Genomic DNA, 16,245 nt, shown 5'->3' on the forward strand with positions numbered 1-16,245 from the left:
CATCTGTTTACAATAAAGAACTGTGGCTAGAAGAACAGGTAAAGGAACACAAGAGGGATGCAACCCAACAAATCCAGGATTTCTGAAACTTTAGGACACATAGATCTCATTTCTTCAACAAATAAAAGGCAAGGAAAAGCAAGAGGAGAAAGACTGATACTAGATTTAAGAGACTAACAAGTATGAGAGAGGCAGGGTGCAGATATTAGTTGAATCCTGACTTGAACAAGCTAAGAATTAAAAGACATTTATGGAATAATCTCAGAAATTTAAACACTAACCAGATATTAGATAATGCTAGGAATTATTGACAGTTCATCAAGCCTGTTTTAAGAAATGGATATATGTATACAAGGGCTGTGAATAAAAGGGTGTCTAGCAGATGACACCACCCTTATGGCAGAAAGTGAAGAGAATCTAAAAAGACTCTTGTTGAAAGTGAAAGAGGAGAGTGAAAAAGATGGCTTCAAGCACAAAATTCAGAAAACGAAGATCATGGCATCCGGTCCCATCACTTCATGACAAATAGATGGGGAAGCAGTGTCAGACTTTATTTTGGGGGGCTCCAAAATCCATGCAGATGGTGATTGCAGCCATGAAATTAAAAGACGCTTACTCCTTGGAAGGAAAGTTATGACCAACCTAGATAGCATATTAAAAAGCAGAGATTTTACTTTGCCAACAAATATCTGTCAGTCAAGGCTATGGTTTTTCCAGCAGTCATGTATGGATGTGAGAGTTGGACTGTGAAGAAAGCCTAGCGCCAAAGAACTGATGTTTTGAACTGTAGTGTTGGAGAAGACTTTTGATAGTCCCTTGGACTGCAAGGAGATCCAACCAGTCCATTGTAAAGGAGATAAGCCCTGAGTGTTCTTTGGAAGAAATGATGCTAAAGCTGAAACTCCAGTACTTTGGCCACCTGATGCAAAGAGTTGACTCATTGGAAAAGACTGTGATGCTGGGAGGGATTGAGGGCAGGAGAAGGGGAAGACAGAGGATGAGATGGCTGGATGGCATCACTGACTCGATGGACGTGAGTCTGAGTGAACTCTGGGAGTAGGTGATGGACAGGGAAGCCTGGCGTACTGCAATTCATGGGGTCACAAAGAGTTGGACATGATTGAGTGACTTAACTGAACTGAGGATTTGCTTTAAAATGGCTGAATGGGGTTAGGGTATTGACAGAGCTCAAACAGGATATATGTCAAACAGAATAAGGTATAACATAATGGATGAGCTGGGTTTTGTATAGTTGGGGATCATTAGTGTTCTTTCTACATTTATGCACGTTTGACAACTTCAAAAAGCACGGCCAATTTCCTTCTTCCTTATTCTCAAAACCTCAGAAAACCTCTCGGTGCTTCTTGGCTCTTTTGGGCCATGTGGTGTATGTGAATAGGGCATGTGTGGGCTTTAGACTCAGATAGATGCAGACTCAGCACTAGGTAATGTGGAACACACGACTCAACTTTGTCTCTCCTCAGTGTCCCATTCTGTAAAATAACATAACCCCCGTCGACCTTACAGAATTGGTGTAAAGATCAGATATATGAACCACTTGTTCATGACAGTCGTTATTATCCTTTGTTTGGCTCCCGACCTAGTATCTGGATCATGGTACGTGCTGAATAAATCTTTATTTAGGGGTTAAATGAGTTCATTATGAACGAACTGTTAGCATATTTTACATTGACTTCACCCTTAGTGCCTTTAGTTTTAGCTGCTATGGATTATGGCCATACTTCTCAGTCTGGATGAAATTCAAGATTATCCATCAGTTTATGAATCCAGTACCTTGTCTTCAGTTCAGTTCAGTTCAGTCGCTCAGTCATGTCCCACTCTTTGTGACCCCATGAATTACAGCACTCTAGGCCTCCCTGTCCATCACCAACTCCCAGAGTTCACTGAAACTCATGTCCATCGCATTGGTGATACCATCCAGCCATCTCATCCTCTGTCATCCCCTTCTCCTCCTGCCCCCAATACCTCCCAGCATCACTCTCCAAAAAGGATCTTAAACCATATCATCCCTATTACTGTCTAAACCCATCCTCATCCTCACTTCCCTGTCTACCTACCTTCCTCAAAGCCCTTAGAACCTGTTGATCCCCATACACAACAGAGAGTGGAGAAGAAAATTGTCATAAAATGTGCCCAGTCAAAAATGAAATGAAAGTTGCTCAGTCATATCCGACTCATCACAACCTCATGCACTGTAGTCTCCTGGGCTTCTCTGTCCATGGAATTCTCCAGGCAAGAATACCAGAGTGGGTGGCCATTCCCTTCTCCAGGGGATCTTCCTGACCCAGGGATTGAACCTGGGTCTCCTGAATTGCAGGCAGATACTTTACATTTGAGATACCAAAAAACCCAGTCAAAAAGAGGGTAAGAAAAGAGGAGGGAAGAACAGGGAAGAGAAGAGACCATTAGAAAACATATACATCCCTTCCTCAAGGACTGGTTGATATGCTTCTCACTTCACCTGCTCTTCCCTTGGGGAGAAATGGGAGAACACCAAATGACGAATTGTCTCCAGTCATAATTTTCCATTATTCAACTGTTTATACTGAGAACATGCTTTTTGAAATGTTTATTTGTCACAGTTAATGCAGCTTGTGCAAATATATAAGCTTTGTTTTGTACCACACATGCTCATTAGATTACTGGCCTCTCAAGCATGCAAATAGAAACAATACACAAGGATGGTGTTCATGATTTGTAACAATGTTTTGATGGTACAGTTCTTAAGATTTGAATGGCTGTCCAAGGCCTCTGGAAGGACAACAAGGTGAGCATAGAAGGGCATTGCTGTGGAAGAACAAAGGCTCCAAGTGAAAGGATGGGTGCTGTGGAGTGGGTGTGTGTCAGGTAAGGTTAAGGAAGGAGTCTTGGGGATATTCAGTGGGAAAGAGAATGAAGAGCTTGGATGGGGTCATCTCACATGAAAGTGCCTGTGAACCTGGGTTGATGGGGGGAGTGTGGGGTTGGGGATTGGGGAGGACTTTCTTTTCTTCCTCCCTTTGTTGCTTGGGGTCAGTTTTTCAGTTACTGTGGTTTCTGGGTCACCATGACCATAGTCTCCTAGTGGCCTATCCCAGGCTCATGGCCTCCTTCACTGAAACTCTCCCCATGGCAATAAGCATCCACATCTTTAGGCATTGATTGGTCATCAAGGCACCCTTCCAGCCAATGGTAGCCCTAGGTAGGTGCTTAAATGTCACCATGTGTTAATCGCTCAGTTGTGTCCTTCTCTTTGTGACCCCATAGACTCCATTCCACCTGGCTTCTCTGTCCATGGGATTCTCCAGGCTAGAATACTGGAGTGGGTAACCACTCCCTTCTCCAAGGGATATTCCCAAACCAGAAATCAAACCCTCATCTCCCACCTTGCAGCAAGATTCTTTACTGTCTGAGCCACCAGAGAAGCCCATACATCACCAAAGCAATATTATTTACAGTAAGAGGTGGGGGGCAGATGCTGGGTTTTCCACAATGCTCTGGTTCCAGAACACTAACATTTTGTTAGCACCTCTAAGGGGTCCACCAAGCTTTGAGGCTTATTAGTACATTCATTGAGAATATACTTGAGTGAGTATATAGCTGTCCAGAGGTCATCACAGGCTTGGTTAATGAAGTCAGAAGTCCTTGTGACAGGCAGCACCAGCATGGCTATGTTCCATCCCCTGGGTGTAAAGCACCTGCCTGTTGGTACATCTCACAGCCATGGCTTCTGGCCTGGGGTGACAGCCTGCAGGCTGCTTGGGTTGCAGGGGCAGAGATAACCCCTCCATACTGATAGCATAGATATAAGATTTGGGCAGTGACCTTGAAAGCCCTTCCAAGGAAAAGGGGAGGCTCAGGATGGTTACAGTCCTGGGTCAGTGAACTTGGCAGATCATTGAGGGCATGGTGAGAGGCTGTGGGTGGGCTTGGGACTGAGGTGTGATGCCTCAGTGTGCCTCAGGCAGTGAGAAACCTCCATGGCCCACAAGAGTCTCAGGGTGTACATGGAATTGATGAGGATGTGGGAGGTGATGCAAAGTTGCAGGGAGGGGCTTACCTGCAGGTCAGATTGGGTCTCACTCTATTGGGGCCACGCTCCCAAAGTGGGGCAGAGGGGCAGGGGAGTAGGGTATAGATTGAAGGCAGGTAAGGGTCAGAAGATGTTGGACTGGATGGCACAAAATCTCAGGTCAACCTTGGGGCCCCAAATAGTAACTTCCTATTTGGAACACGTGGGCCCTGGCTTTCCCAAGTCCACAATGCGATAAACTGGCCTCGAAGTTTCCAGTATTTGTCAGATTTGAACAAGGATATACAGACTTGAAATGCTGTCCATGCCTTCTGAATGCACATTTGCCAACCAAAAGTTAGGGACAGAGCCTGATGTTCAGTCATCTGACTTGTGACCAGAGGAGAGGAGGCTTCCTTAGTCCACTAGGTTAGGGTAGGTGAAAGGTTGGGCTTTCCCATCAGGTACACCCACCCCTGATAGAGAATCAGCATAGGGCAGACATAGAGCTGCCTTAGCAAAGGTTTAACTTGTAAACTCTAGGTAGACCCAACTACCTACAAATCCAGGTCTACACACCACATGTCAAAAAGAAGAAATGTCTAAGGATATAACAAGGATTGGCAGTAGATATGCCTTTTGTGAAAGTGGAAAGTGAAAGTCATTCAGTTGTGTCTGACTTTTTGCAGCCCTGTGGATGATACTGTCCATGGAATTCTTCATGCTAGAATCCTGGAGTGGGTAGGCTTTCCCTTGTCTAGGGGATCTTCTCAACCCAAGGATCGAAACCAGGTCTCTTGCATTGCAGGCATATTCCTTACCAGCTGAGCCACAAAGGATGTGAAAGCAGAAAGCTTGGCCAAACAGAACTGATGAGCAATAAAGAATTATAAAGGCCATGCATCCACGTGCCTATGGGGTAGGTGTTTGGCAGATACACGGGAGAAATTGCCAAAGATTTCAGAGGCATTTGATAAGCCCTCCAAATGCAAAACCTTGCCTTTTTGGTTACTACTGTGCATTAAAGGGCAACCATGTGGGGAGGAAGTCTCATGACCAGGATCTCATTTGTGTCACTGGATGTCCTGTGACTTCTGTACTCCTGTGGCTAATCCCAGGGCAACACTTCACTTTTTCTTTGCTAAGGAGCCAGAGTCCCCACTGCCCATGCACCCAGGGGGAGCCAGAGATGATCCCCAGCATACAGATATACTGGCTATCAGTGCATTGCTATGTTGAAGAACAGGAGATTGGAACCCAGAGGTGCATAGAGAACTGATTCCAGTTGAAATGTTTAGGAGAAGGAAAAAGGCTTATCCTGGGAATCTGGATTGTGGGTGGTGTGGTTCTGGAGCTGGACTGTCAGTTCTCAGACTCAAACAGCATGTCTGGCAGACCCTTCACCCTGCTCGGTGCTTCTGAATTGCACAGAGTTCTCTCAGGGGTCAAATAGCATCAACTATACAAACCCAGGACATAAGCACCTCCAAAGTGGATCTAGAAAATGTAAAAGAAGATAGGAAATTAAACCACTGAACCAGGGATTAGTTTGCCATACTCTCTTTCCCAAGTCTGGAATGCATGCCAATCTAAAACAGAAATTTTAGTTAAATCTCACTTATAATGTGGGACTCATGTTTATTTCTCCTTTCTGTTGCATTTTTAAAATACTTCCACGATAAGCTATCAAATTCTGCTACTCCCTCCTGTCTCAGAGGAGTGGGGATGACCAGCTCCATGAGAGCCTTCATCTGCCCTGCACAAATATGTTTAGTAGGAGTAGCCTCAAAAGACCCCGATTCACCAAAGCAGCCTTGAGAAAGAAGGGTATAGCCTCAAGAATCAGGCTCCCTGATTTCAGATGACACTAGAAAGCTATGGTCATCAAGCAGGTATGGTACTTGCACAAAAAGAGTACTTGCACACATGCTAGTAGAAAAGAAGAGGGAGCCCAAAATACAGCCTGGGGCACACGGTCAATTCATCTATGCCATAGGAGGCAAGGGTATATGACAGAGAAAAGACAGCCATTTCAACAAGTGCTGTTGGAGAAACTGGTGAGCTACATGCAAAGGGATCAAACCGGACCATTTTATTACACAACAATGGATTAAATGTAAGACCTGAAAGCATTAAACTCCTAGAATGAAACATAGGTCATAAGCTCTTTGACATAGGGATTGGAAGTGATGTCCCTTGATTGAGGCCAAAAGAACAAGCAATGAATCAAGGATGTAATGTTAGGATAGGGAATATAGTCAATCATATTGTAATATGGTGTATGGTGGCAGGAGGTAAGTAGACTTGTAATGGGGATCATGGAGTAAGATATAAAAACACAGAATCATTCAGTAGTGTACCTGAAAAAAATATAATATTGTGTGTCAGTTATAATTCAATAAAAGAGATTTAATAGCAGCAGCAGTGTGTGTGTACTAAACACAGGTCCCATAGTGTTTGTATGTTTCCTTGTGCTTCTGAACTAACCAAGTGGGATTTCAGAGAATCTGAAATGTGCATAGAGATATATATAGGAGGCCAGACACTGTAGATGCTCACTCTCAATATGGCAGTATATGGGATTCCCACATACTTCCCATGCATCCATACACACAAACCTGCACATGTTAGTTGGGACTACCTTTCTTCCCTCAAGAGCACACTTGATCACTGTTTCCTGTGAATGCCTACACTTCATTCCATTTCGCCAACTCTCTTAACAGCATGAGTGCTCTGATGTTCAAAATTTTTGCTTACAGAAATTTCAACCATTTAGCTGCGTGCAATGCAGAAGATGCGGTTCTTGTCTCAGTCCCTCTCTTCACATGCAGAAGTACAGTTAGTAGGTCCTCTTTCTCTGTGCACATTGTACAAACATGTATTAGCATTCATCAGCAGCAAAATGTTGTGTTCATGACAGGAGTTATCATTTCCCTAACAGAGCCACGTGTGTATGACTTTGTTCACATGTACTACTCGTAGATCTAATAGAAGTAGATGATAGCCACACAGGCATACTTTGGGCATCACCAGCACAAACTTATTCCTGGTCAAGGTTTCGAGTCTTGTGCTCCAGGGAACTCTGCATTCTGGCTCTCAGAGCACAGGTGTCATGTCATGACACAGAGCAAAAGGGAGGAGAAACAGGTGACTGAGCCACTGCAGTCTACCTGCACAGGACCTCTCAGCTCATCACACAAACTGAGGAATGGCTGAGTCACCTCAGCCCCAACCAGTGAGCTCCCCATACCACAAGGCACAGGTACAGGACTTGATTCTGGAAAAGGCTGAAGACAAAAGAATAGGGCAGAAGAGTATGAGATGGTTAGATAGCACCACTGACTCAAGGGGCATGGATTTGAGCAGCCTCCTGGACATTGCAAAGGATAGAGAAGGCTTTCAGGCTGCAGTCCACAGGGTGAGAAACAGTCAAACCAACTTAGCAACTGAAGAACAGCAAAATAAATAGATAGTCTAGATGGCAGTTTCTGGTAGGTCACTCCTTTCCTCCATGTGAAGAAGCTGTTGAAAGCCTTCATTTTGTTGGTACACAGTAATATTAAAGTCTGGCTGGCTCTTTTCCTGTGAGTTGCTTGTGGAGCCAAATGGTTTTGTCTTACTATGGGTTCCCTGATCCATGGTGGTTTTGGGGCTGTCTATAACTAGGAGGTACCTCAGGAGAGCTGACTTGGGACATCCCTGTTTCTCATTCACCTCACCCTGACATCCAAGTGTGTCATCCTCACATGTTTTCCCCTCTGCAAATGTTTTCAACTTGACCCTGAGCCCTTGGATCCCATCTGTACAGACATCCCTGGCCTCATGTGTCATGGCAGGTTGAAAGGTGGTCCTTAATGGGACCTGCATCCTAAGAGCATGTGTCTCAAGGGAAACAGAAGCTCTTGTGCTTTCATTTTACTCCCTCTGTAACCCATTTGGTGACAATCCCTGTCCCCCACTGACTATTCCATGAAGACTCTGTCTTTAATAGTCCAATAGTCTGATTGTTCATTCATTCATTCATTGGATTATCTGTGGGGTCACTGTCTAAAAAGACCAACACTCTGCATCTGATGTATTAATCATTCCTGATTTTCACAGAAAGCTAACAGCACAGAGAACATTGTGATGGTATTCTTGTTTCCATGACAACCAGGGTAAACCACTCTTTCCTTGAGGCAGAGACATTTCACAAGAAAACTGACTTGAGAGTTGGAGTAAGCATAAAGACATGGACACTAGGCAGTGTCTGTTCTCAATGTGAGTTGTGTGTGTGTTGTGTGTAGTGTGTGGCACTGGTGGTATGGTGTTTACTTGAATATTAAGAACTCTGATCCGTCCTGATTTATAAGAGAACATGGCAGCGCCTCATTTTGTGGGTGGCTACGGTGCTCTAGTAACCTGTCATATGCTGCCCCATGTCATGTCACACCTTTTGTGTGAGGACATTGTCACCTGAGTCCCTGAAAGTAGGCATCCCCAAACACTTTTTATCCTACACCTTTGCTTCACAGTGGGTATTTGTTGTGTGAGCTCTTAAAGATCTTCAGTTTGCTCATCATTTACACCTACTGAGAGTGAAGTGTTTTGATGTGTATTATATGCAGGAGAAAATTTGAAGTCAGCAAATGGAACCGAAGAGCAGTATTGAAAGATATGAGGTAACTTTGCATAACCCAGGGGAGGAAAACATCAGCTACCTACCCTGAGTAGCTGACACAGGCAAACCAAGAAACATGTTCTCTAAAAAGCATGCCAGTAATTATGGTTAGGTAAATTAGATTAAAAGCAGTGAAGTGGCTTCTTTATTATTGAAGCATGAACAGAAGCTCCTTAAAAGTCTGGGGTAGGCTTTTTTGTTTGCTTTTGGTCGTGGTATGTTTGGAAATGGATGCTGCTGATGTTATAGTTTGGGGGTGTTTCCTTTGTTGGTAGAGAAAACAGAGCATTTATAAGATACTGGTTCAGTTCAGTCACTCAGCCACGTCCGACTTTTTGCCACCCCATGGACTGCAGCACGCCAGGCTTCCCTATGCATCATCAACTCCCAGAGCTTGCTCAAACTTATGGCCATCGAGTCGGTGATGCCATCCAACCATCTCGTCCTCTGTCGTCCCCTTCTCCTCCTGCCTTCAATCTTTTCCAGCATCAGGATCTTTCCCAATGAACCAGTTCTTCACTGCAGCATTTACAGGATACAGTGTTGCAGTTTTCTTCAAGGTAGGGAAGAGCTTTCAGGAGAAACAGGCTCCAGGTAAAGGATGTCCACACTTCTCAGCTCCAGCCCTGTGTGCTGCTGAGTGGTGCTAAGATGGGGTTCTGCCAATCCCATTTTCACTCTGCTATCTGGATCCCCAGGAGGGTTGGCCAACAGGGTCTGTGGAGGGTGACAGGTGGTCTGGAAGGAAGACAACTAGCTGTACCTTCCTGTCTGTTCCTGCTTCTCTCCAGGTCACCCCCATGACTACCCTTTCACACAACAGAAACGGGGATGTGTAACTTCAGTAGGAGCAACTCTTCCATAATGTCGCTCACCTCCAAACTCCAAGGGCTGTCTCCATGGCTGCCCAGAGAAAAACCAACATCAGTAACCTTGGGAACTCTCTCCTAAGGGATCTGGGCCCCAGAGTGGAGTTGGTGGAAGAAAAGGGTAGAAGGGCCTCCCCTCAGATCCTGACACTATGTTGCAGGCTCACTGATTTTTCCCACCATCACTGGGAGGGGTCACAGTTTCATGCACCTTTTCCCTAAACTCTTTAGGAACCTCACAGAGCTGGACAGCCCCTTTCCTCAGAAGTCTGAGTTCAAGCTCTGAGGCCTCCTCTTCCAAGGTCATGGGTTCTAGGAGGTGACATATCTTCCAGAATTTTTTCCAGAAAGACCAGTGCCCTAATCTTCCTACCAGGGTGCCCTCCTTCTGGTCCTGTTGCTCCCATTTTGTCTTTTTGGACTCCAGATAATTCTATCAAGCTCCCTCTAATGAAAATAATAAGTGGACACTGCCTAATAATCAGGTGAGTTGTGCTTATTGTTTTTTAAGATCTTTCCTTTTGCTTTGGTTTCATAAAGCTTTACTGTTAGTGCTTGTGTATGTGTAGTTTCATGTCTCACATGTGTGTGTGCACATGCATGTGGGTATGAATATGTGTGTGTGTGTGTGTTTGAATGTATTATGCTTGGAGTTTGGCACATTGAGGTGACATTTTCCCCCACATTGAAAAATTTCTATTTGTGAAATTGTAGACTCTTTGCTCCTTCTGTATGCATGTTCTGTATCCCCTCTCTCTCTTCAATTGAACATCTCTTATGTGACTATGTGTACACACGTTTTAAAAGTGAATATTTCCTTTTCTGAATAAAAATGTACTTCAGAAGAAATGACAAACATTTCAAATGTATCCTCGCTGCATTCTATGCAATGGTATGGAACCATTTTCTACACTTGCTTCCTGTTTTTTTCACATTGTCTAGTGTTTCCTGTTCCTTTCCTTTCCCCTCAGCATCTTTATAAAATTAAGATTTCAATGCCTGTGGACATGGTAATGGGTGATCCCCATACTGACTTACAAAGTGATTTGAATTAAAAAACAACAACAACAACAATAACAACAACAACTTCCCTCACCACACATTTCTGTCCTTGTTCCTCTCCTCGTTCTGATGGAACCATGTCCAGACACATCTGTTTTCCTTTCTAGAATTTTCCACTGCATTTACATGTCTTTCATGTCCTCTGGTAAGTTGTATAGCATTAGGCTTGTTGATTGGAGAAATGAAAGCTCTGTGCCATCATGTTCTTGTGTCTGTCTCCTAAGGTACAACTGGAATAGAACAAGAGGTGCACTGGGATCTAGGAACTTAAAGCTTGTGCATTCAAGGGCTTTACTTCTCCATGGTCTGAAATTGACAATGAAGTTCTGGCATCAAGGTAGCTATTAATACAGCCTCTGGTCTGTTGTCTTCTGTGGATTCTGTGTCTGCAGGCACATTGGATTTTATTGTGAACTGAAACTTTGGATGCATGTTCATTTTTCCAAGACCTCTGAAAATTCAGGCTACTTTAAATTTTAGTTCAAAGTTCTATTTTTAACACATAGTTCCTCCTGCGCATAAGGTGATCCATACTGACAAGTCATTATCTATCTATCTATCTAGTTGTCATTTATCATCCATCTTACCTGTAAGAGTATTGCACTCCAGTTAGTGCAAAATATGGGACTTCCCTGGTGGCTCAGATGGTAAAGCGTCTGTCTACAATGCAGGAGACCCAGGTTCAAGCCTTGGGTTTGGAAGATCCCCTGGAGAAGGAAATGGCAATTCACTCCAGTACTATTGCCTAGAAAATCCCATGGACAGAGGAGCCTGGTAGGCCCCAGTCTATGGGGTTACAAAGTCGGACATGACTGAGAGACTTCACTCACTTAGTGCAAAATATGAAAAAAAAAAATCTTCTGCATGTCTGTGAGCCAAACTTGAATGGAAGGTATTTCATCAATGTGACAAAGTGTATGCTTGGAGGGACATTTAATATGTAATATTTTCCCCTAACACCCTTCCCTTCTGATGGTCCCTCTTAAAGAGTGTTGCTGTAGTAATCAGAAAAAAAGAACTACAGTTGGCATCTTGGTTGTTCACTGAAAACATTCAAAGAAAATGTTTCATTCTTGAAAGAATGGACACAAAATTAAATATGAGAGAACACTGAAGCAGTTCTTACAATTTTCAGAAACATTTTAATATACAGCACAGGTATAGGTAGAATAAAAATTCTAGAGTTATTGGACTGATGTGCCTACAGTAATTATTCCTAGGTGATTAGTTTAATAGTGCTGAATAGTTTTGCTATTTTAGGACTGTGAGCTCATTTTAGATTTTCCCAAGTGTCCTTTTGAAATTGCCAACTAGACGGAGCTGAGGATAACATCTATCCTGGAAGCAGAATCATGTTCATACATGTGTTGAATCAGAGAACATGGATGATATGCAACCATATCGGGTATCTTAGGTCTCTAATGTCATGCTGAAAGGAAGTGTGCATCAGTGCATGTATGTGTATCCTGTGATATGTGGAGCTCACTGGTTGAGGGTGAGGTGACTCAGCCATCCCTGAGTTTGTATGATGGGCTGGGAGGTCCTGATGCAGGGATACTGCAGCGGCTCATTCACATGTTTCTCCTTTTCCCTTTTGCTGTGTCATCACATGACACCTGTGCTCTGAGAGCCAGAATATGGAGTCCTCTGGAGCACAAGACTCGAAACCACGACCAGGAATAAGTTTGTGCTGATGATGCCCAATGTATGTCTGTGTGATCTACTTCATATTAGATCTATGAGTAATATGTGTGAACAAAGTCGTACACACATGGCTCGATTAGGGAAGTGATAGCTCCTGTCATGAACACAGCATTTACTACTGATAACAGATGAGTTAAAATGTGTAGGTGAACATTCATGCATGTTTATACAATGGGCACATGTACTTCTGTGTTTGAAGAGAGGTACAGACAACAACTGCATCTTGTGCACTGCAGGCATCTAAATGGTTGAAAGTTGTGAAAGCAACTATTTTGAACATCAGGGCACCCATGCTGTAAGGAAAGTTGGGAAAATGGCATGAAAAGTAGGCATTCACAGGAGATGGTGATCAAGTGTGCTTTTGAGGGAAGAAAGGTGGACCCAGGAAACAGGTGCAGGTGTGTGTACATGGAAGTAACCACCCTTCTGAGAGTGAGTATCTACACTGTCTGAGGTTGTTGTTGTTCAGTCACTCAGTTGTGTCAGACTCTGCCACCGCATGGACTGCAGCAAGCCAGGTTTCCCTGTCCTTCACCATCTCCAGGAGTTTGCTTGAACTCATGTCCCTTGAGTCAGTGGTGCCATACAACCATCTCATCCTCTGTTGTCCTCTTCTCCTCCTTCCTTCAATCTTTCCTAGCATCAGGGTCTTTTCTAAAGAGTTGGCTCTTCACATTAGGTGGCCAAACTATTGGAGCCTCAGCTTCAGTGTCAGTCCTTCCAATGAATATTCAGGATTGATTTCCTTTAGGATTGACTAGTTTGTTCTCCTTGCAGTCCGAGGGACTCTCAGGAGTCTTCTACAACACCATAGTTCTTTGGCATCTGTTGACACAGTTCAAAAGCATCAGTTCATTAGTGCTCAGCCGTCTTTATGGTCCAACTCTCACATCCATATATGACTACAGGAAAAACCATAGCTTTGACTAGACAGTCCGTTGTTGGCAAATAGTGCCTTTGCTTTACAATATGCTGTCTAGGTTGGTCATAGCTTTTCTTCCAAGGAGGAAGTGTCTTTAATTTCATGGCTGCAGTCACCATCTGCAGGGACTTTGGCGCCCAAGAAAATAAGCTCTGTCACTGTTTCCATTGTTTCCCTATTTATTTGCCATGATATGATGGGACCAGATGCCATGATCTTTGTTTTCTGAATGTTGAGTTTTAAGCCAGCTTTTTCACTGTCCTCTTTCACTTTCCTGAAGAGGCTTCTCAGTTCCTCTTCATTTTCTGCCATGAGGGTTCTGTCATCTGCGTATCTACATGAGTGATATTTCTCCCAGCAATTTTAATTCTAGCTTGTGCTTCATGAAGCCCAACACTTCACCAGATGTGCTCTGCATACAGTGTCTGGTCTCTGCATGTTCCAGAGTCTGTGAAAGTCCACTTGATGTTAGTTTAGAAGCCCAAGAAAGCACACAAGCAAACACTATGGTTCCCAAGTTTGGTACATATACACACACGCACACACACACACAAGCACATGCACACTGCTGCTATTAAATATCCTTTATTGAATTATATGTGACACATAGTATTATATTCATTTCAGGTGCAGGACTTAGTAACTGTCTGTTTTATACATTACTCCATGATCACCATGACAAATCTAGTTACCTCCTGCCACCATACAGAGTTATTGCAATGTGATTGACTGTATTTCCTATCCTGTACATTACCTCCATGAGACTTTAGATTCATTGCTTTTGCTATTGTTCCCTGTCCAGAAACATCATTGTCATTCCCAATGTCACAGAGGTTATGGCTTGTGTTTTCTTCTAGGAGATTTAAGGTTTCAGGCAGTACATTCAATCTGTTTTTATGTAAGAAAATGGTCCAGTTTGATCTTTTTGCATGTAGCTGTCTGGTTTCTCAAACAGAACCTGTTGAACAGGTTGTCTGTTCCCTGTCATGTACCCTTGCCTTCTATAATGTAGATGAATTGACTATATACTCCAGGCTCTGTTGCTAGGCTCCCTCTTCTGTTCCACTGGTCTGTGTGTCTGTTTTCGTGCAAATACCATACTTGTTTGATGAAAGTAGCTTTTCAGTGTCATATGAAATCATGGAGGCAGATTCCTGAGTCTCTCCCTTTCTTTCTCAATTTATGGCAAGCTCAGCAGTAAATCTGTGCCTGTTGCAAACTGAGTGTGAGCACAGGCTGCAGCTTCCCAAGTTTCTAGGAGACCTCCCTAAGTTTAGTTTGCTCTGTGTAACTAGGAGGGACTCTCCCTGACAGATGCTGACTGCTCCCCACCCCCTCAATGCAAGAGGCTGTTTGGAGCAGAGAGATGTCCAGAACTATGGTCCAGATTTGGCGTCACCTAGAGTAAGTCACTCAAGCTTGCTTTGCATTACAGTGTTCTGTATTTGATAATACCTGCTGTGATGATAAGAGCTCCGTTTCATCCTATAGTAACCCTAGGGTATGAGTAAGATGATTTTTCTTTTAACACTGCCTGGCCACTATCTTCTTTAGACTATGGTAAAGGAAAAAATTGGTTAAGATGAAACTTCTGAAATTCCAAAACTGGTTCTTTCTGTATATGCAGTTGTAAAAAAGTTGGCTTGTTGAAATAGTTTTTTTCAGAATTCTGACACTGAGAAAATACAAATATTTCTAGGAGAAAGCATGAAGTTAACTAAGTAAATTTAACCTTCCCCCACTGTTATTTTTGGCGTTGATTTTGTCGTGAATTGCCATGACTCGTGTGGTCATGATTCCCTGCCTTTCTGTTTTCACATTGTTTGCTTTTAATAAGTGGAATCTTTGAAAAAGCAGAGGAGATTGTTGAACTTCACCCTTTTCTTTTTGCCCTGTAGGGATTAGGTTGTGTTCTTCTTGTGTGTGTTGTATTTATCTTGTGTATAAGTGTGCAGGCTACGGGAAACTCAAATTTGTTTCCTGAATGCAGCCCCTTGAGGTGCATTCTCCAGAATGGGACCATTTTGAGTAACAATCTTTCTGAGTTAACTTGTAAATGAGCATCACTTATCTGACTCGAAACTAACAGGGCTTACAAATTAAATACTTCCTAATATTTAGAAAATTGACCAAAATGAATGTCAAACATCTTGATCTTGGAAATATTCAGTACTGAATTGATATCTGGTATTGAAGTTAGCTTAAGTTTATTGGTTTTCTAAATGTAACGTAACTGTTGTACCTAGGTATGTTAGAGATCAAATAAGACCTTATATCTATTGCAAATGTGTCAGCAAGAAAATATCAAAAACTTGATATGATGAAATATTCAGTTCATTTCAGTTCAGTCGTCCAGTCGTGTCTGACCCTTTGCGACCCCATGAATCACAGCACTCCAGGCCTCCCTGTCCATCACCAACTCCTGGAGTTCACTCAGATTCACATCTATCGAGTCAGTGATGCCATCCAGCCATTTCATCCTCTGTCGTCCCCTTCTCCTGCCCTCAATCCCTCCCAGCATCAGAGCCTTTTCCAATGAGTCAACTATTCGCATGAGGTTGCCAAAGTACTAGAGTTTCAGCTTTAGCATCATTCCTTCCAAAGAAATCCCAGGGCTAATCTCCTTCCGAATGGATTGGTTGGATCTCCTTGCAGTCCAAGGGACTCACAAGAGTCTTCTCCATCACCACAGTTCAAAAGCATCAATTTCTCGGTGCTCAGCCTTCTTCACAGTCCAACTCTCACAGCCATACATGACAACTGGAAAAAACCATAGCCTTGACTAGACAGCAAAGTAATGTCTCTGTTTTTGAATATGCTATCTAGGTTGTTCATAGCTTTCCTTCCCAGGAGTAAGCGTCTTTTAATTTCATGGCTGCAGTCACCATCTGCAGTGATTTTGGAGCCCTCAAAAATAAAGTCTGACACTGTTTCCACTGTTTTCTCATCTATTTCCCATGAAATGATGGGACTGGGTGCCATGATCTTCATTTTCTGAATGTTGAGATTTAAGCCA

This window comes from Budorcas taxicolor, chromosome Y (genome assembly GCF_023091745.1).
Source record: "Budorcas taxicolor isolate Tak-1 chromosome Y, Takin1.1, whole genome shotgun sequence".
In the NCBI taxonomy this organism is placed as follows: domain Eukaryota; kingdom Metazoa; phylum Chordata; class Mammalia; order Artiodactyla; family Bovidae; genus Budorcas; species Budorcas taxicolor.